The 12830-nt window shown below is 40.8% G+C and overlaps 1 long non-coding RNA gene across 1 annotated transcript in view; it reads left to right on the top strand.

Annotated features, from left to right (window-relative positions):
* The first annotated feature begins 11111 nt into the window (after positions 1-11111).
* The window catches only part of LOC145459871 (uncharacterized), a 194208-nt gene continuing 192489 nt past the window's right edge, over positions 11112-12830 (top strand). Inside the window, exon 1 of the long non-coding RNA XR_013921579.1 lies at positions 11112-11543. This is a non-coding gene — a long non-coding RNA (uncharacterized LOC145459871). The remainder of the gene's footprint in view (positions 11544-12830) is intronic.

Genomic DNA, 12830 nt, shown 5'->3' with positions numbered 1-12830 from the left:
AATCTGCCAATATCTCCTAAACTACAATAGCCAGGAATACGCCGATAGGCTCATTCGACGTAACTTTTGATTTGCTACAGTCTGGTAGCGGAGTTGTAACTGTAGGCCCTCGGGAACATAGAGAAATCTTGGTGTAATTAAACTTTTCATAAATTTTCATACCCCCCAAAATGGCTAAATCTGCCAATATCTCCTAAACTACAATAGCCAGGAATACGCCGATAGGCTCATTCGACGTAACTTTTGATTTGCTACAGTCTGGTAGCGGAGTTGTAACTGTAGGCCCTCGGGAACATGAAGAAATCTTGGTGTAATTGAACTTTTCATAAATTTTCATACCTCCCAAAATGGCTAAATCTGCCAATATCTCCTAAACTACTATAGCCAGGAATACGCCGATAGGCTCATTCGACGTAACTTTTGATTTGCTACAGTCTGGTAGCGGAGTTGTAACTGTAGGCCCTCGGGAACATAGAGAAATCTTGGTGAAATTGAACTTTTCATAAATTTTCATACCCCCCAAAATGGCTAAATCTGCCAATATCTCCTAAACTACAATAGCCAGGAATACGCCGATAGGCTCATTCGACGTAACTTTTGATTTGCTACAGTCTGGTAGCGGAGTTTTACCTGTAGGCCCTCGGGAACATAGAGAAATCTTGGTGTAATTGAACTTTTCATAAATTTTCATACCCCCCAAAATGGATAAATCTGCCAATATCTCCTAAACTACAATAGCCAGGAATACGCCGATAGGCTCATTCGACGTAACTTTTGATTTGCTACAGTCTGGTAGCAGAGTTGTAACTGTAGGCCCTCGGGAACATAGAGAAATCTTGGTGTAATTGAACTTTTCATAAATTTTCATATCCCCCAAAATGGCTAAATCTGCCAATATCTCCTAAACTACAATAGCCAGGAATACGCCGATAGGCTCATTCGACGTAACTTTTGATTTGCTACAGTCTGGTAGCGAAGTTGTAACTGTAGGCCGTCGGGAACATAGAGAAATCTTGGTGTAATTGAACTTTTCATAAATTTTCATACCCCCCAAAATGGCTAAATCTGCCAATATCTCCTAAACTACAATAGCCAGGAATACGTCGATAGGCTCATTCGACGTAACTTTTGATTTGCCACAGTCTGGTAGCAGAGTTGTAACCGTAGGCCCTCGGGAACATAGAGAAATCTTGGTGTAATTGAACTTTTCATAAATTTTCATACCCCCCAAAATGGCTAAATCTGCCAATATCTCCTAAACTACAATAGCCAGGAATACGCCGATAGGCTCATTCGACGTAACTTTTGATTTGCTACAGTCTGGTAGCGGAGTTGTAACTGTAGGCCCTCGGGAACATAGAGAAATCTTGGTGTAATTAAACTTTTCATAAATTTTCATACCCCCCAAAATGGCTAAATCTGCCAATATCTCCTAAACTACACGAGCCTGGAATACGCCGATAGGCTCATTCGACGTAACTTTTGATTTGCTACAGTCTGGTAGCAGAGTTGTAACCGTAGGCCCTCGGGAACATAGAGAAATCTTGGTGTAATTGAACTTTTCATAAATTTTCATACCCCCCAAAATGGCTAAATCTGCCAATATCTCCTAAACTACAATAGCCAGGAATACGCCGATAGGCTCATTCGACGTAACTTTTGATTTGCTACAGTCTGGTAGCGGAGTTGTAACTGTAGGCCCTCGGGAACATTGAGAAATCTTGGTGTAATTGAACTTTTCATAAATTTTCATACCCCCCAAAATGGCTAAATCTGCCAATATCTCCTAAACTACACAAGCCTGGAATACGCCGATAGGCTCATTCGACGTAACTTTTGATTTGCTACAGTCTGGTAGCAGAGTTGTAACTGTAGGCCCTCGGGAACATAGAGAAATCTTGGTGTAATTGAACTTTTCATAAATTTTCATACCCCCCAAAATGGCTAAATCTGCCAATATCTCCTAAACTACAATAGCCAGGAATGTGCCGATAGGCTCATTCGACGTAACTTTTGATTTGCTACAGTCTGGTAGCGGAGTTGTAACTGTAGGACCTCGGGAACATAGAGAAATCTTGGTGTAATTGAACTTTTCATAAATTTTCATACCCCCCAAAATGGCTAAATCTGCCAATATCTCCTAAACTACAATAGCCAGGAATACGTCGATAGGCTCATTCGACGTAACTTTTGATTTGCTACAGTCTGGTAGCGGAGTTGTAACTGTAGGCCCTCGGGAACATAGAGAAATCTTGGTGTAATTGAACTTTTCATAAATTTTCATACCCCCAAAAATGGCTAAATCTGCCAATATCTCCTAAACTACAATAGCCAGGAATACGCCGATAGGCTCATTCGACGTAACTTTTAATTTGCTACAGTCTGGTAGCGGACTTGTAACTGTAGGCCCTCGGGAACATAGAGAAATCTTGGTGTAATTGAACTTTTCATAAATTTTCATACCCCCCAAAATGGCTAAATCTGCCAATATCTCCTAAACTACAATAGCCAGGAATACGCCGATAGCCTAATTCAACGTAACTTTTGATTTGCTACAGTCTGGTAGCGGAGTTATAACTGTAGGCCCTCGGGAACATAGAGAAATCTTGGTGTAATTGAACTTTTCATAAATTTTCATACCCCCCAAAATGGCTAAATCTGCCAATATCTCCTAAACTACAATAGCCAGGAATACGCCGATAGGCTCATTCGACGTAACTTTTGATTTGATACAGTCTGGTAGCGGAGTTGTAACTGTAGGCCCTCGGGAACATAGAGAAATCTTGGTGTAATTGAACTTTTCATAAATTTTCATACCCCCCAAAATGGCTAAATCTGCCAATATCTCCTAAACTACAATAGCCAGAAATACGCCGATAGGCTCATTCGACGTAACTTTTGATTTGCTACAGTCTGGTAGCGGAGTTGTAACTGTAGGCCCTCGGGAACATAGAGAAATCTTGGTGTAATTAAACTTTTCATAAATTTTCATACCCCCCAAAATGGCTAAATCTGCCAATATCTCCTAAACTACAATAGCCAGGAATACGCCGATAGGCTCATTCGACGTAACTTTTGATTTGCTACAGTCTGGTAGCGGAGTTGTAACTGTAGGCCGTCGGGAACATGAAGAAATCTTGGTGTAATTGAACTTTTCATAAATTTTCATACCTCCCAAAATGGCTAATTCTGCCAATATCTCCTAAACTACTATAGCCAGGAATACGCCGATAGGCTCATTCGACGTAACTTTTGATTTGCTACAGTCTGGTAGCGGAGTTGTAACTGTAGACCCTCGGGAACATAGAGAAATCTTGGTGTAATTGAACTTTTCATAAATTTTCATACCCCCCAAAATGGCTAAATCTGCCAATATCTCCTAAACTACAATAGCCAGGAATACGCCGATAGGCTCATTCGACGTAACTTTTGATTTGCTACAGTCTGGTAGCGGAGTTTTACCTGTAGGCCCTCGGGAACATAGAGAAATCTTGGTGTAATTGAACTTTTCATAAATTTTCATACCCCCCAAAATGGATAAATCTGCCAATATCTCCTAAACTACAATAGCCAGGAATACGCCGATAGGCTCATTCGACGTAACTTTTGATTTGCTACAGTCTGGTAGCAGAGTTGTAACTGTAGGCCCTCGGGAACATAGAGAAATCTTGGTGTAATTGAACTTTTCATAAATTTTCATATCCCCCAAAATGGCTAAATCTGCCAATATCTCCTAAACTACAATAGCCAGGAATACGCCGATAGGCTCATTCGACGTAACTTTTGATTTGCTACAGTCTGGTAGCGAAGTTGTAACTGTAGGCCGTCGGGAACATAGAGAAATCTTGGTGTAATTGAACTTTTCATAAATTTTCATACCCCCCAAAATGGCTAAATCTGCCAATATCTCCTAAACTACAATAGCCAGGAATACGTCGATAGGCTCATTCGACGTAACTTTTGATTTGCTACAGTCTGGTAGCAGAGTTGTAACCGTAGGCCCTCGGGAACATAGAGAAATCTTGGTGTAATTGAACTTTTCATAAATTTTCATACCCCCCAAAATGGCTAAATCTGCCAATATCTCCTAAACTACAATAGCCAGGAATACGCCGATAGGCTCATTCGACGTAACTTTCGATTTGCTACAGTCTGGTAGCGGAGTTGTAACTGTAGGCCCTCGGGAACATAGAGAAATCTTGGTGTAATTAAACTTTTCATAAATTTTCATACCCCCCAAAATGGCTAAATCTGCCAATATCTCCTAAACTACACGAGCCTGGAATACGCCGATAGGCTCATTCGACGTAACTTTTGATTTGCTACAGTCTGGTAGCAGAGTTGTAACCGTAGGCCCTCGGGAACATAGAGAAATCTTGGTGTAATTGAACTTTTCATAAATTTTCATACCCCCCAAAATGGCTAAATCTGCCAATATCTCCTAAACTACAATAGCCAGGAATACGCCGATAGGCTCATTCGACGTAACTTTTGATTTGCTACAGTCTGGTAGCGGAGTTGTAACTGTAGGCCCTCGGGAACATAGAGAAATCTTGGTGTAATTGAACTTTTCATAAATTTTCATACCCCCCAAAATGGCTAAATCTGCCAATATCTCCTAAACTACACAAGCCTGGAATACGCCGATAGGCTCATTCGACGTAACTTTTGATTTGCTACAGTCTGGTAGCAGAGTTGTAACTGTAGGCCCTCGGGAACATAGAGAAATCTTGGTGTAATTGAACTTTTCATAAATTTTCATACCCCCCAAAATGGCTAAATCTGCCAATATCTCCTAAACTACAATAGCCAGGAATACGCCGATAGGCTCATTCGACGTAACTTTTGATTTGCTACAGTCTGGTAGCGGAGTTGTAACTGTAGGACCTCGGGAACATAGAGAAATCTTGGTGTAATTGAACTTTTCATAAATTTTCATACCCCCCAAAATGGCTAAATCTGCCAATATCTCCTAAACTACAATAGCCAGGAATACGTCGATAGGCTCATTCGACGTAACTTTTGATTTGCTACAGTCTGGTAGCGGACTTGTAACTGTAGGCCCTCGGGAACATAGAGAAATCTTGGTGTAATTGAACTTTTCATAAATTTTCATACCCCCCAAAATGGCTAAATCTGCCAATATCTCCTAAACTACAATAGCCAGGAATACGCCGATAGGCTCATTCGACGTAACTTTTGATTTGCTACAGTCTGGTAGCGGACTTGTAACTGTAGGCCCTCGGGAACATAGAGAAATCTTGGTGTAATTGAACTTTTCATAAATTTTCATACCCCCCAAAATGGCTAAATCTGCCAATATCTCCTAAACTACAATAGCCAGGAATACGCCGATAGCCTAATTCAACGTAACTTTTGATTTGCTACAGTCTGGTAGCGGAGTTATAACTGTAGGCCCTCGGGAACATAGAGAAATCTTGGTGTAATTGAACTTTTCATAAATTTTCATACCCCCCAAAATGGCTAAATCTGCCAATATCTCCTAAACTACTATAGCCAGGAATAAGCCGATAGGCTCATTCAACGTAACTTTTGATTTGCTACAGTCTGGTAGCGGAGTTGTAACTGTAGGCCCTCGGGAACATAGAGAAATCTTGGTGTAATTGAACTTTTCATAAATTTTCATACCCCCCAAAATGGCTAAATCTGCCAATATCTCCTAAATACAATAGCCAGGAATACGCCGATAGGCTCATTCGACGTAACTTTTGATTTGCTACAGTCTGGTAGCGGAGTTGTACCTGTAGGCCCTCGGGAACATAGAGAAATCTTGGTGTAATTGAACTTTTCATAAATTTTCATACCCCCCAAAATGGCTAAATCTGCCAATATCTCCTAAACTACAATAGCCAGGAATACGCCGATAGGCTCATTCGACGTAACTTCTGATTTGCTACCGTCTGGTGGCGGAGTTGTAACTGTAGGCCCTCGGGAACATAGAGAAATCTTGGTGTAATTGAACTTTTCATAAATTTTCATACCCCCCAAAATGGCTAAATCTGCCAATATCTCCTAAACTACAATAGCCAGGAATACGCCGATAGGCTCATTCGACGTAACTTTTGATTTGATACAGTCTGGTAGCGGAGTTGTAACTGTAGGCCCTCGGGAACATAGAGAAATCTTGGTGTAATTGAACTTTTCATAAATTTTCATACCCCCCAAAATGGCTAAATCTGCCAATATCTCCTAAACTACAATAGCCAGAAATACGCCGATAGGCTCATTCGACGTAACTTTTGATTTGCTACAGTCTGGTAGTGGAGTTGTAACTGTAGGCCCTCGGGAACATAGAGAAATCTTGGTGTAATTGAACTTTTCATAAATTTTCATACCCTCCAAATTGGCTAAATCTGCCAATATCTCCTAAACTACAATAGCCAGGAATACGCCGATAGGCTCATTCGACGTAACTTTTGATTTGCTACAGTCTGGTAGCGGAGTTGTAACTGTAGGCCCTCGGGAACATAGAGAAATCTTGGTGTAATTGAACTTTTCATAAATTTTCATACCCCCCAAAATGGCTAAATCTGCCAATATCTCCTAAACTACAATAGCCAGGAATACGCCGATAGGCTCATTCGACGTAACTTTTTATTTGCTACAGTCTGGTAGCGGAGTTGTAACTGTAGGCCCTCGGGAACATAGAGAAATCTTGGTGTAATTGAACTTTTCATAAATTTTCATACCCCCCAAAATGGCTAAATCTGCCAATATCTCCTAAACTACAATAGCCAGGAATACGCCGATAGGCTCATTCGACGTAACTTCTGATTTGCTACCGTCTGGTGGCGGAGTTGTAACTGTAGGCCCTCGGGAACATAGAGAAATCTTGGTGTAATTGAACTTTTCATAAATTTTCATACCCCCCAAAATGGCTAAATCTGCCAATATCTCCTAAACTACAATAGCCAGGAATACGCCGATAGGCTCATTCGACGTAACTTTTGATTTGATACAGTCTGGTAGCGGAGTTGTAACTGTAGGCCCTCGGGAACATAGAGAAATCTTGGTGTAATTGAACTTTTCATAAATTTTCATACCCCCCAAAATGGCTAAATCTGCCAATATCTCCTAAACTACAATAGCCAGAAATACGCCGATAGGCTCATTCGACGTAACTTTTGATTTGCTACAGTCTGGTAGTGGAGTTGTAACTGTAGGCCCTCGGGAACATAGAGAAATCTTGGTGTAATTGAACTTTTCATAAATTTTCATACCCTCCAAATTGGCTAAATCTGCCAATATCTCCTAAACTACAATAGCCAGGAATACGCCGATAGGCTCATTCGACGTAACTTTTGATTTGCTACAGTCTGGTAGCGGAGTTGTAACTGTAGGCCCTCGGGAACATAGAGAAATCTTGGTGTAATTGAACTTTTCATAAATTTTCATACCCCCCAAAATGGCTAAATCTGCCAATATCTCCTAAACTACAATAGCCAGGAATACGCCGATAGGCTCATTCGACGTAACTTTTTATTTGCTACAGTCTGGTAGCGGAGTTGTAACTGTAGGCCCTCGGGAACATAGAGAAATCTTGGTGTAATTGAACTTTTCATAAATTTTCATACCCCCCAAAATGGCTAAATCTGCCAATATCTCCTAAACTACAATAGCCAGGAATACGCCGACAGGCTCATTCGACGTAACTTTTGATTTGCTACAGTCTGGTAGCGGAGTTGTAACTGTAGGCCCTCGGGAACATAGAGAAATCTTGGTGTAATTGAACTTTTCATAAATTTTCATACCCCCCAAAATGGCTAAATCTGCCAATATCTCCTAAACTACAATAGCCAGGAATACGCCGATAGGCTCATTCGACGTAACTTTTGATTTGCTACAGTCTGGTAGCGGAGTTGTATATGTAGGCCCTCGGGAACATAGAGAAATCTTGGTGTAATTGAACTTTTCATAAATTTTCATACCCCCCAAAATGGCTAAATCTGCCAATATCTCCTAAACTACACGAGCCTGGAATACGCCGATAGGCTCATTCGACGTAACTTTTGATTTGCTACAGTCTGTTAGCAGAGTTGTAACCGTAGGCCCTCGGGAACATAGAGAAATCTTGGTGTAATTGAACTTTTCATGAATTTTCATACCCCCCAAAATGGCTAAATCTGCCAATATCTCCTAAACTACAATAGCCAGGAATACGCCGATAGGCTCATTCGACGTAACTTTTGATTTGCTACAGTCTGGTAGCGGAGTTGTAACTGTAGGCCCTCAAAAACATAGAGAAATCTTGGTGTAATTGAACTTTTCATAAATTTTCATACCCCCCAAAATGGCTAAATCTGCCAATATCTCCCAAACTACAATAGCCAGGAATACGTCGATAGGCTCATTCGACGTAACTTTTGATTTGCCAGATTTACCAGATTTAGCCATTTTGGGAGGTATGAAAATTTATGAAAAGTTCAATTACACCAAGATTTCTCTATGTTCCCGAGGGCCTACAGTTACAACTCCGCTACCAGACTGTAGCAAATCGAAAGTTACGTCGAATGAGCCTATCGGCGTATTCCTGGCTATTGTAGTTTAGGAGATATTGGCAGATTTAGCCATTTTGGGGGGTATGAAAATTTATGAAAAGTTCAATTACACCAAGATTTCTCCATGTTCCCGAGGGCCTACAGTTACAACTCCGCTACCAGACTGTAGCAAATAAAAAGTTACGTCGAATGAGCCTATCGGCGTATTCCTGGCTATTGTAGTTTAGGAGATATTGGCAGATTTAGCCATTTTGGGGGGTATGAAAATTTATGAAAAGTTCAATTACACCAAGATTTCTCTATGTTCCCGAGGGCCTACAGTTACAACTCCGCTACCAGACTGTAGCAAATCAAAAGTTACGTCGAATGAGCCTATCGACGTATTCCTGGCTATTGTAGTTTAGGAGATATTGGCAGATTTAGCCATTTTGGGGGGTATGAAAATTTATGAAAAGTTCAATTACACCAAGATTTCTCTATGTTCCCGAGGGCCTGCAGTTACAAGTCCGCTACCAGACTGTAGCAAATCAAAAGATACGTCGAATGAGCCTATCGGCGTATTCCTGGCTATTGTAGTTTAGGAGATATTGGCAGATTTAGCCATTTTGGGGGGTATGAAAATTTATGAAAAGTTCAATTACACCAAGATTTCTCTATGTTTCCGAGGGCCTACAGGTAAAACTCCGCTACCAGACTGTAGCAAATCAAAAGTTACGTCGAATGAGCCTATCGGCGTATTCCTGGCTATTGTAGTTTAGGAGATATTGGCAGATTTAGCCATTTTGGGGGGTATGAAAATTTATGAAAAGTTCAATTACACCAAGATTTCTCTATGTTCCCGAAGGCCTACAGGTAAAACTCCGCTACCAGACTGTGGCAAATCAAAAGTTACGTCGAATGAGCCTATCGGCGTATTCCTGGCTATTGTAGTTTGGGAGATATTGGCAGATTTAGCCATTTTGGGGGGTATGAAAATTTATGAAAAGTTCAATTACACCAAGATTTCTCTATGTTCCCGAGGGCCTACAGTTACAACTCCGCTACCAGACTGTAGCAAATCAAAACTTACGTCGAATGAGCCTATCGGCGTATTCCTGGCTATTGTAGTTTAGGAGATATTGGCAGATTTAGCCATTTTGGGGGGTATGAAAATTTATGAAAAGTTCAATTACACCAAGATTTCTCTATGTTTCCGAGGGCCTACAGTTACAACTCCGCTACCAGACTGTAGCAAATCAAAAGTTAAGTCGAAGTAGCCTATCGGCGTATTCCTGGCTATTGTAGTTTAGGAGATATTGGCAGATTTAGCCATTTTGGGGGGTATGAAAATTTATGAAAAGTTCAATTACACCAAGATTTCTCTATGTTCCCGAGGTCCTACAGTTACAACTCCGCTACCAGACTGTAGCAAATCAAAAGTTACGTCGAATGAGCTATCGGCGTATTCCTGGCTATTGTAGTTTAGGAGATATTGGCAGATTTAGCCATTTTGGGGGGTATGAAAATTTATGAAAAGTTCAATTACACCAAGATTTCTCTATGTTCCCGAGGGCCTACAGTTACAACTCCGCTACCAGACTGTAGCAAATCAAAAGTTACGTCGAATGAGCCTATCGGCGTATTCCTGGCTATTGTAGTTTAGGAGATATTGGCAGATTTAGCCATTTTGGGGGTATGAAAATTTATGAAAAGTTCAATTACACCAAGATTTCTCTATGTTCCCGAGGGCCTACAGAAATCTTGGTGTAATTGAACTTTTCATAAATTTTCATACCCCCAAAATGGCTAAATCTGCCAATATCTCCTAAACTACAATAGCCAGGAATACGCCGATAGGCTCATTCGACGTAACTTTTGATTTGCTACAGTCTGGTAGCGGAGTTGTAACTGTAGGCCCTCGGGAACATAGAGAAATCTTGGTGTAATTGAACTTTTCATAAATTTTCATACCCCCAAAATGGCTAAATCTGCCAATATCTCCTAAACTACAATAGCCAGGAATACGCCGATAGGCTCATTCGACGTAACTTTTGATTTGCTACAGTCTGGTAGCGGAGTTGTAACTGTAGGCCCTCGGGAACATAGAGAAATCTTGGTGTAATTGAACTTTTCATAAATTTTCATACCCCCCAAAATGGCTAAATCTGCCAATATCTCCTAAACTACACGAGCCTGGAATACGCCGATAGGCTCATTCGACGTAACTTTTGATTTGCTACAGTCTGGTAGCAGAGTTGTAACCGTAGGCCCTCGGGAACATAGAGAAATCTTGGTGTAATTGAACTTTTCATGAATTTTCATACCCCCCAAAATGGCTGAATCTGCCAATATCTCCTAAACTACAATAGCCAGGAATACGCCGATAGGCTCATTCGACGTAACTTTTGATTTGCTACAGTCTGGTAGCGGAGTTGTAACTGTAGGCCCTCGGGAACATAGAGAAATCTTGGTGTAATTGAACTTTTCATAAATTTTCATACCCCCAAAAATGGCTAAATCTGCCAATATCTCCCAAACTACAATAGCCAGGAATACGTCGATAGGCTCATTCGACGTAACTTTTGATTTGCCAGATTTACCAGATTTAGCCATTTTGGGAGGTATGAAAATTTATGAAAAGTTCAATTACATCAAGATTTCTCTATGTTCCCGAGGGCCTACAGTTACAACTCCGCTACCAGACTGTAGCAAATCAAAAGTTACGTCGAATGAGCCTATCGGCGTATTCCTGGCTATTGTAGTTTAGGAGATATTGGCAGATTTAGCCATTTTGGGGGGTATGAAAATTTATGAAAAGTTCAATTACACCAAGATTTCTCTATGTTCCCGAGGGCCTACAGTTACAACTCCGCTACCAGACTGTAGCAAATCAAAAGTTACGTCGAATGAGCCTATCGGCGTATTCCTGGCTATTGTAGTTTAGGAGATATTGGCAGATTTAGCCATTTTGGGGGGTATGAAAATTTATAAAAAGTTTAATTACACCAAGATTTCTCTATGTTCCCGAGGGCCTACACTCTACAGGTAAAACTCCGCTACCAGACTGTAGCAAATCAAAAGTTACGTCGAATGAGCCTATCGGCGTATTCCTGGCTATTGTAGTTTAGGAGATATTGGCAGATTTAGCCATTTTGGGGGGTATGAAAATTTATGAAAAGTTCAATTACACCAAGATTTCTCTATGTTCCCGAGGGCCTACAGGTAAAACTCCGCTACCAGACTGTAGCAAATCAAAAGTTACGTCGAATGAGCCTATCGGCGTATTCCTGGCTATTGTAGTTTAGGAGATATTGGCAGATTTAGCCATTTTGGGGGGTATGAAAATTTATGAAAAGTTCAATTACACCAAGATTTCTCTATGTTCCCGAGGGCCTACAGTTACAACTCCGCTACCAGACTGTTGCAAATCAAAAGTTACGTCGAATGAGCCTATCGGCGTATTCCTGGCTATTGTAGTTTAGGAGATATTGGCAGATTTAGCCATTTTGGGGGGTATGAAAATTTATGAAAAGTTCAATTACACCAAGATTTCTCTATGTTCCCGAGGGCCTACAGTTACAACTCCGCTACCAGACTGTAGCAAATCAAAAGTTACGTCGAATGAGCCTATCGGCGTATTCGTTGCTATTGTAGTTTAGGAGATATTGACAGATTTAGCCATTTTGGGGGGTATGAAAATTTATGAAAAGTTCAATTACACCAAGATTTCTCTATGTTCCCGAGGGCCTACAGTTACAACTCCGCTACCAGACTGTAGCAAATCAAAAGTTACGTCGAATGAGCCTATCGGCGTATTCCTGGCTATTGTAGTTTAGGAGATATTGGCAGATTTAGCCATTTTGGGGGGTATGAAAATTTATGAAAAGTTCAATTACACCAAGATTTCTCTATGTTCCCGAGGGCCTACAGTTACAACTCCGCTACCAGACTGTAGCAAATCGAAAGTTACGTCGAATGAGCCTATCGGCGTATTCCTGGCTATTGTAGTTTAGGAGATATTGGCAGATTTAGCCATTTTGGGGGGTATGAAAATTTATGAAAAGTTTAATTACACCAAGATTTCTCTATGTTCCCGAGGGCCTACAGGTAAAACTCCGCTACCAGACTGTAGCAAATCAAAAGTTACGTCGAATGAGCCTATCGGCGTATTCCTGGCTATTGTAGTTTAGGAGATATTGGCAGATTTAGCCATTTTGGGGGGTATGAAAATTTATGAAAAGTTCAATTACACCAAGATTTCTCTATGTTCCCGAGGGCCTACAGGTAAAACTCCGCTACCAGACTGTAGCAAATCAAAAGTTACGTCAAATG

This window comes from Botryllus schlosseri, unplaced genomic scaffold, assembly GCF_051294905.1.
Source record: "Botryllus schlosseri isolate E-star unplaced genomic scaffold, Bs_hap1 Bs19a, whole genome shotgun sequence".
NCBI classification, from domain to species: domain Eukaryota; kingdom Metazoa; phylum Chordata; class Ascidiacea; order Stolidobranchia; family Styelidae; genus Botryllus; species Botryllus schlosseri.
This window is presented reverse-complemented; position numbering and strand designations above follow the sequence as displayed.